Source organism: Nicotiana attenuata, unplaced genomic scaffold (genome assembly GCF_001879085.1).
Source record: "Nicotiana attenuata strain UT unplaced genomic scaffold, NIATTr2, whole genome shotgun sequence".
In the NCBI taxonomy this organism is placed as follows: domain Eukaryota; kingdom Viridiplantae; phylum Streptophyta; class Magnoliopsida; order Solanales; family Solanaceae; genus Nicotiana; species Nicotiana attenuata.
The window spans coordinates 645,266-651,265 of NW_017670368.1; positions in this window are offsets into that span (position 1 = coordinate 645,266).

Sequence of the window (6,000 nt, forward strand, 5' to 3'; positions counted from 1 at the left end):
TGGCCCGAGGTCACTCTGATATTTATCGCTTTCTTACTTGTTCTCCATTATATTGCTAGGTATTGGCTATAAAGAGCCTTACTTTATCGTATCTTAAACTGTTATCCCATTTCCGATCGCCCCCGATAGCTCGAGCTCGACCCAGACATTGACCAACCCTACACCCGGTAAGCAGGTTTCTCGGTTCGTTCAACTCCTTGTTTTAGCCTGTATCTCTTGGTAAAACGAGTCCGGAAAGTAAGCTTTTAGGTTTGGTTATCGTCCCGTTTTTAGCTTGCATTTCATCACTAAACTTCACAAACTCAGCATCAACTGCTCTAAACAACTAGCTCGGGAATAGATCACGTGTTTTTAGAATCTCATTTACAAATTTAATTGTTGTTACCATTTTCACGGTAAACACATAGGTTAGGAGGAAGAAGAAAGGAGTGCATAGGTCAAGAGGAAGAAGAGGAGGCTGAAGTTGTCAAAATTAGGGTATAGATTAAAGAATTTAAAAAATATGGGTATAAATTAAATGAGGGCGACCAAATAAGGCGGCCCGTACAATTTTTACTTGGAAATGTGATAGATCTGATTTGAATGCAAGTGTTGAAAGATGGCAGGAAAGGGCTATGGTAATACGGACTTACAATTTATTTGGATGGTTGTTACGTATTGTTTCATAATGTATCGTATCGTACTGTACTATATTATACTGTATCGTTTGATAAATAGATTGTTAGGATAGATTGTGTTGTTTGTCATCTGTAGACAATAAATTTGCGGACGAGAAAATAAAATCAAGACCAAAAATATCGCAGCAATCGTAGTATTTGATTTTGAATATTTGAGTGTACAATCTCTATGAATCCTCTGATTCTTATTTTCAATAGTAAATAAATTCAAGGGCCTTGGAGCTTGATCTTGAATCTATGTTTGTTGCCACGAACGATGATCTTGTTCTTGAGCTTGAGCTTGATTGCTTGAACTTGAACTTGATTTGTTCTTCGTTCTTGAGCTTGAACTTGATTTGTTCCTCGTTCTTGAGCTTGAACTTGATTGCTTGAAGCTTGAAACTTGTGGAGAAATTTGCGGTGTTTGATCCACGAGCTCTCTCTTGCTTCTTGTTATAACTTCCGGTCCCTTTTCTAGGTTATGAACACCTCTATTTATAGTTGTAGTAGGAAAGAATTGTGATGAGAACAAACTCTTTCCGACCAATCAAATCGAAGTGTGACAAGGCCGCATTTGATTGGCCAGAACATATCACTTGCACACATGGCGCGATTTCATTACCCTTTTAATGTGACTTGGCATGACTGGTCATTTTGACACGTGGCATGATCCCATTAGATCTTCTGTTTGACTTGGCGTGCCACGTCATTTGACATGTGGCACCCAACTGGGCCTCTAGGAAGATGGCATATTGGGCCTAATGAAGTTGCCTTATCATTTAATTTGTAGTCCAATTGAATGGACTAGCCCAACACATATATATGAATTTAAATAAATAACCAATTTTACTAGCCACAATATTTGTTTGGACTAGTGTCTTGAATTTAACGTGGTCCAAGTTATTTTATGAATTTAAATCCGATAAAATTTAAATGCTTACAAATGCCCCCTACTTCAAGGCTTATCGGGGTATAAAAAAACTTGTTAATTCTCAAAGATTAGCCTTGAAGTAAGACAAAAGAATTTTAATTGTCTTCTTGCAATTGCTCTCAGAGAGTTTGATTGATTATAAAATCAAAGGATTAATAGTCTTATTTCAAGATTCAAAGCCTCAATTAAAGTCAATACATATTTGGCCCACGTGAAGGTATCTTACTATCTCATAATTTTAGTTATTTTTGAACTCAATTTCTAGAAGACTAAGAAACAGAGTTGAACTCATCTTATTCAGACATCCAATTCCACGTAACTATCTTCCAAATTGATGCCTAATTCCATGGAATTTGAATTTGAATGGACTCGTAAAGATAGATTCTAGAGTCTTTGAGTTTCAATCGGACTGTAATTCTCTCAACAGCGTCCAGTCTGATGAACTTAATTCCTTATTTTAAGGAGATCAACTCGTAGGGTGTCTATTGAATCCACGCCTATAAATACAAACACTGAGCAACATCTATTTTTCGCGTCATAGTTTATAACCAAAGGCAGTCTCGAGGCTCTTCTCAGGTAATGCTCGTCATTTTCCTTCTTCCTTTTTTTTTTGGTGCCTTTTTTTTCTGTTGTCGTAGGCAATGGAAATATCTTCATCAACAAAGTTAGATGCACATAGAAGGAAAATTCGTGGCAAAAAATAGAAGGACAAATTCTCAACAGTATATAGAAGTATCAAATCCATGACAACATATAGAAGGATCAAATCCATGAAGGGGCCAACTTAAGGTGCAAAGGGACTAAACGTCCACCTTAAGATTGGAAAATTATAGTTCTTTTAAGGACAAACCTACGATGAGGTCAACTTAAGGTGCAAAGAGACGTCAACGTCCACCTTAAGATTGAAAAATTATAGTTCCTTTTAAGAACAAACCTGCGAAGAGACCAACTTAAGGTGCAAAGGGACTAACATGTCCACCTTAAGATTGGCAAATTAGAAAACTTCAACTTGAAGACTTAGCGGACTTTACAGATTTCAACTTGAAGACCAACAAATTTGAAGATTTGACGGACTTGAAAATTTGGTGGACTTTGATGCTTTAACTTGAAGAGCAGTAGACTTTAAACATCAACTTGAAAAATTAGCATACTTGAAGACTTCAGCTTTAAGACTTGTAGGACTTAAATAATTCAACTTGAAGAGCGGCTAATTCGAGCACTTCAACTTGATCACCGACAAACTTGAAGACTGACGGACTTGCAGGCTTCAACTTGAAGGGAGGTGGACTTGCAAAATTTAACCTGAAGAGCGACATACTTGAAGATTTGGAGGGCTATATAATTCATCTTGAGGACTGATGAACTTGAGGACTTCAAATTGAAGATTTGGCATTCTATTAAAAGTCTACATCCATCCATCGGAGATGCCAATTTGCTATGGTGGCTTGCCCCTCGGTTAAGAGGATCAGGTCATACCGTAGTTCAGAATAGGTGATTTTTTTTATGTCCTAACTTTTGCCTAGGCTTCCTCTTTCGAGATTTTCAACCTAGCGGACCCTTTTTTGTTTGTTTTTGGTGGGCCGTACACAGTTTAGACTCATGCGAGCCAGGAGTGTAAGAATATGCAGTTTAGGCTCGTGCGCCAAGGAGCGTAGCGATTTGCAATTTAAGCTCGTATTTTGAGTAGCTTTGCAACCTGAAGATTTTGCTCAAATTTGAAGAGCTTAAAGACATGTAGTTTAGGATCGTGGCAGTAGCGTAATAATTTGAAGATTTAGCTTATGTTTCGAAATGCTTCACAACTTGAAGACTTGCTCAATTTTGAAGAGCTTTGCAACTTGAAGTTTGGCTCAAATTTGAAAAGCTTTGCGACTTAAAGTCTTTTCTCGACTTTGAACAGTTTTTCGACTTGAGTCTTTACTCGAATTTGAGGAGTTTTGCAACTTGAACACTTTGTTTGAATTTGAAAAGCTTTACGTCTTGAAGTTTGGCTCGAATTTAAAAAGCTTTGCAACTTGAAGTCTTTGCTCGACTTTGAAGAGCTTTCGACTTGAGTCTTTGCTCGAATTTCAAGAGTTTTGCAACTTGAACACTTTGTTTGAATTTGAAGAGCTTTACGTCTTGAAGTTTGGCTCGAATTTAAAAAGCTTTGCAACTTGAAGTCTTTGCTCGACTTTGAAGAGCTTTCGACTTGAGCCTTTGCTCGAATTTGAAGAACTTTGAAACTTGAACACTTTGCTCGAATTTGAAGAGCTTCACGTCTTAAAGATTTAGTTCAAAATTGGGGAGCTTCGGTACATACAATATATGCTCATGTGCCAAGAAGCATTATAACTTACAGTTTAGGCTCGTGCGTTGAGGAGCGTTATAATTTGCAGTTTAGGCTCGTGCATTGAGGAGCATTATAACTTGCAGTTTAGGCTCGTGCATTAAGGAGCATTATAACTTGCAGTTTAGGCTCATGCGTTAAAGAGCATCATGACTTGCAGTTTAGGCTCGTACGTCGAGGAACATCATGACTTGCGACTTCATGGATAATACTTCTTCAAAAACTTGTCGTTGATAGGGCCGATTCTCATACCATCTGCATCAACCAGCTTGTAAGCCCCACTTGAATAAGCTTCTTGTACGACATATGGCCCATCCCATTTTGAAGTGAACTTCCCTACAAGTTTATGGGAAGTAATTATGGGTCTTCGTACGGCAAGGACTTGATCTCCTACTTGAAAGGATCTCGGACGAACTCTTTTATTGAAGGCGCGAGATAATCGAGCTTGATAACATTCAAGACTCTGTTGAGCTTCCAATCTCTTTTCATCAAGAGCTTCCAACTCTGCAAACCGAAGTCGAGCATTTTCTTCATCAGTGATATAATTGCTACTCGCCCTTCTTATTGAGATGCACACTGGTGATGATTGCTTGTATCCCAGACCTTCACGTGGTTGCCTCGTTGCAGCTTCTGATGGTAGCTTCCCTAACTTTGACGACTCGTTGGGATTGTATCCAGCTTTTGCAAATAGCTTGTAAGCGTTAGGGTCAAAACCTTCATCTGTTCGCTTTGTAGGGAGTGCCACATTCTGCAAACGATTTTGGGCTACAAACCCTGCAAGCGGCATTGAGGACGACTTTACTGCCTCAATTCGTTTGATCGGAAGAGTTAACTCTTTTGGCATGTTGGTTTGGATATTATATGATTATCCCTCGTCTTTCCTCCTTTTAGGGACATATTTGCAGACCTTAATTCAAAAAGCCAGCCGGTTTGAACACTTCAAATTGATGATGTAACAAACCTGAAAAATCAACTTGACCTAAATCGGAGTCTTTAACTTGAACACTTAGCCTCTTATTAAAGAAGCTACCATCATTCCATTAAAGACATCAATTTGATATGGAGGACCTACCCACATTGACCCATCAAGTCAAGATAGAGAGTTCAACGAAAGAATACATGTACACCTAATTTTCAAGTGTCAATCAAGTGAATATATTCCATCATACCCCATTTGAATAATGCCTTGGGTAATATGTTTTGAACTCATATGACTGAACTTAGAATGAAACTCTAAGCTGCCTACGTACCTCGGTGAAGAGGATCAAGTCATTCCGTAGTTCGAAATGGGTGAGTTTATTTTTTTTTCTTTTTTTTTGTCGTTCCTAACTTTTGCCTAGACCGCCTCTCTCGAGGTTTTCAACCTAGCAGACTTTTTTGATGTCCTAACTTTTGCCTAGGCCGCCTCTTTCGAGATTTTCAACCTAGCGGACTTTGTTTTGGGCCATACACAGTTTATACTCTTGCGGGCCAGGAGTGTAGCAACATGCAGTTTAGGCTCGTGCGTCAAGGAGCGTTACGACTTGCAGTTTAGGCTCATGCGTCAAGGAGCATAGCGACTTGCATGGACTCTTCAGTTTCATCTTCGGATGAATATTTGCCCCCATTTTGAGCATCTTTTGCTTCTATTTCATCATGAGGCTCAAAGTCAGGAAACCTTTGATCTCCACTTGTAGCCATACTCGATTCCATATCATGTGCACGAGTTGCTACTTCTTCAAATGTTTTGGGTTTTATGCCTTGTAAGGTATAGCAAAGACTCCAATACATGCCTTGAATGCACATTTCGATGCCAGAAGTTTCTCTAAGGCGATCTTTACAGTTGAGGCTTGCATTCCTCCAACGATTGATAAAGTCGATAACTGGTTCACTCTTTCGTTGACGAGTATTTGTAAGTTCTACCATACTCACAGTACGTCTCGTACTATAAAAGCGATTGAGGAACTCTTGCTCTAGTTGATCCCAGCTATCGATAGATCCAGCCTCGAGGTCCGTGTACCAGTCAAAAGCATTTTCTTTTAGCGAGCGGACAAACTGCTTGATGAGGTAATCTCCATAAGTCCCAGCATTGTTGCACGTCTCCA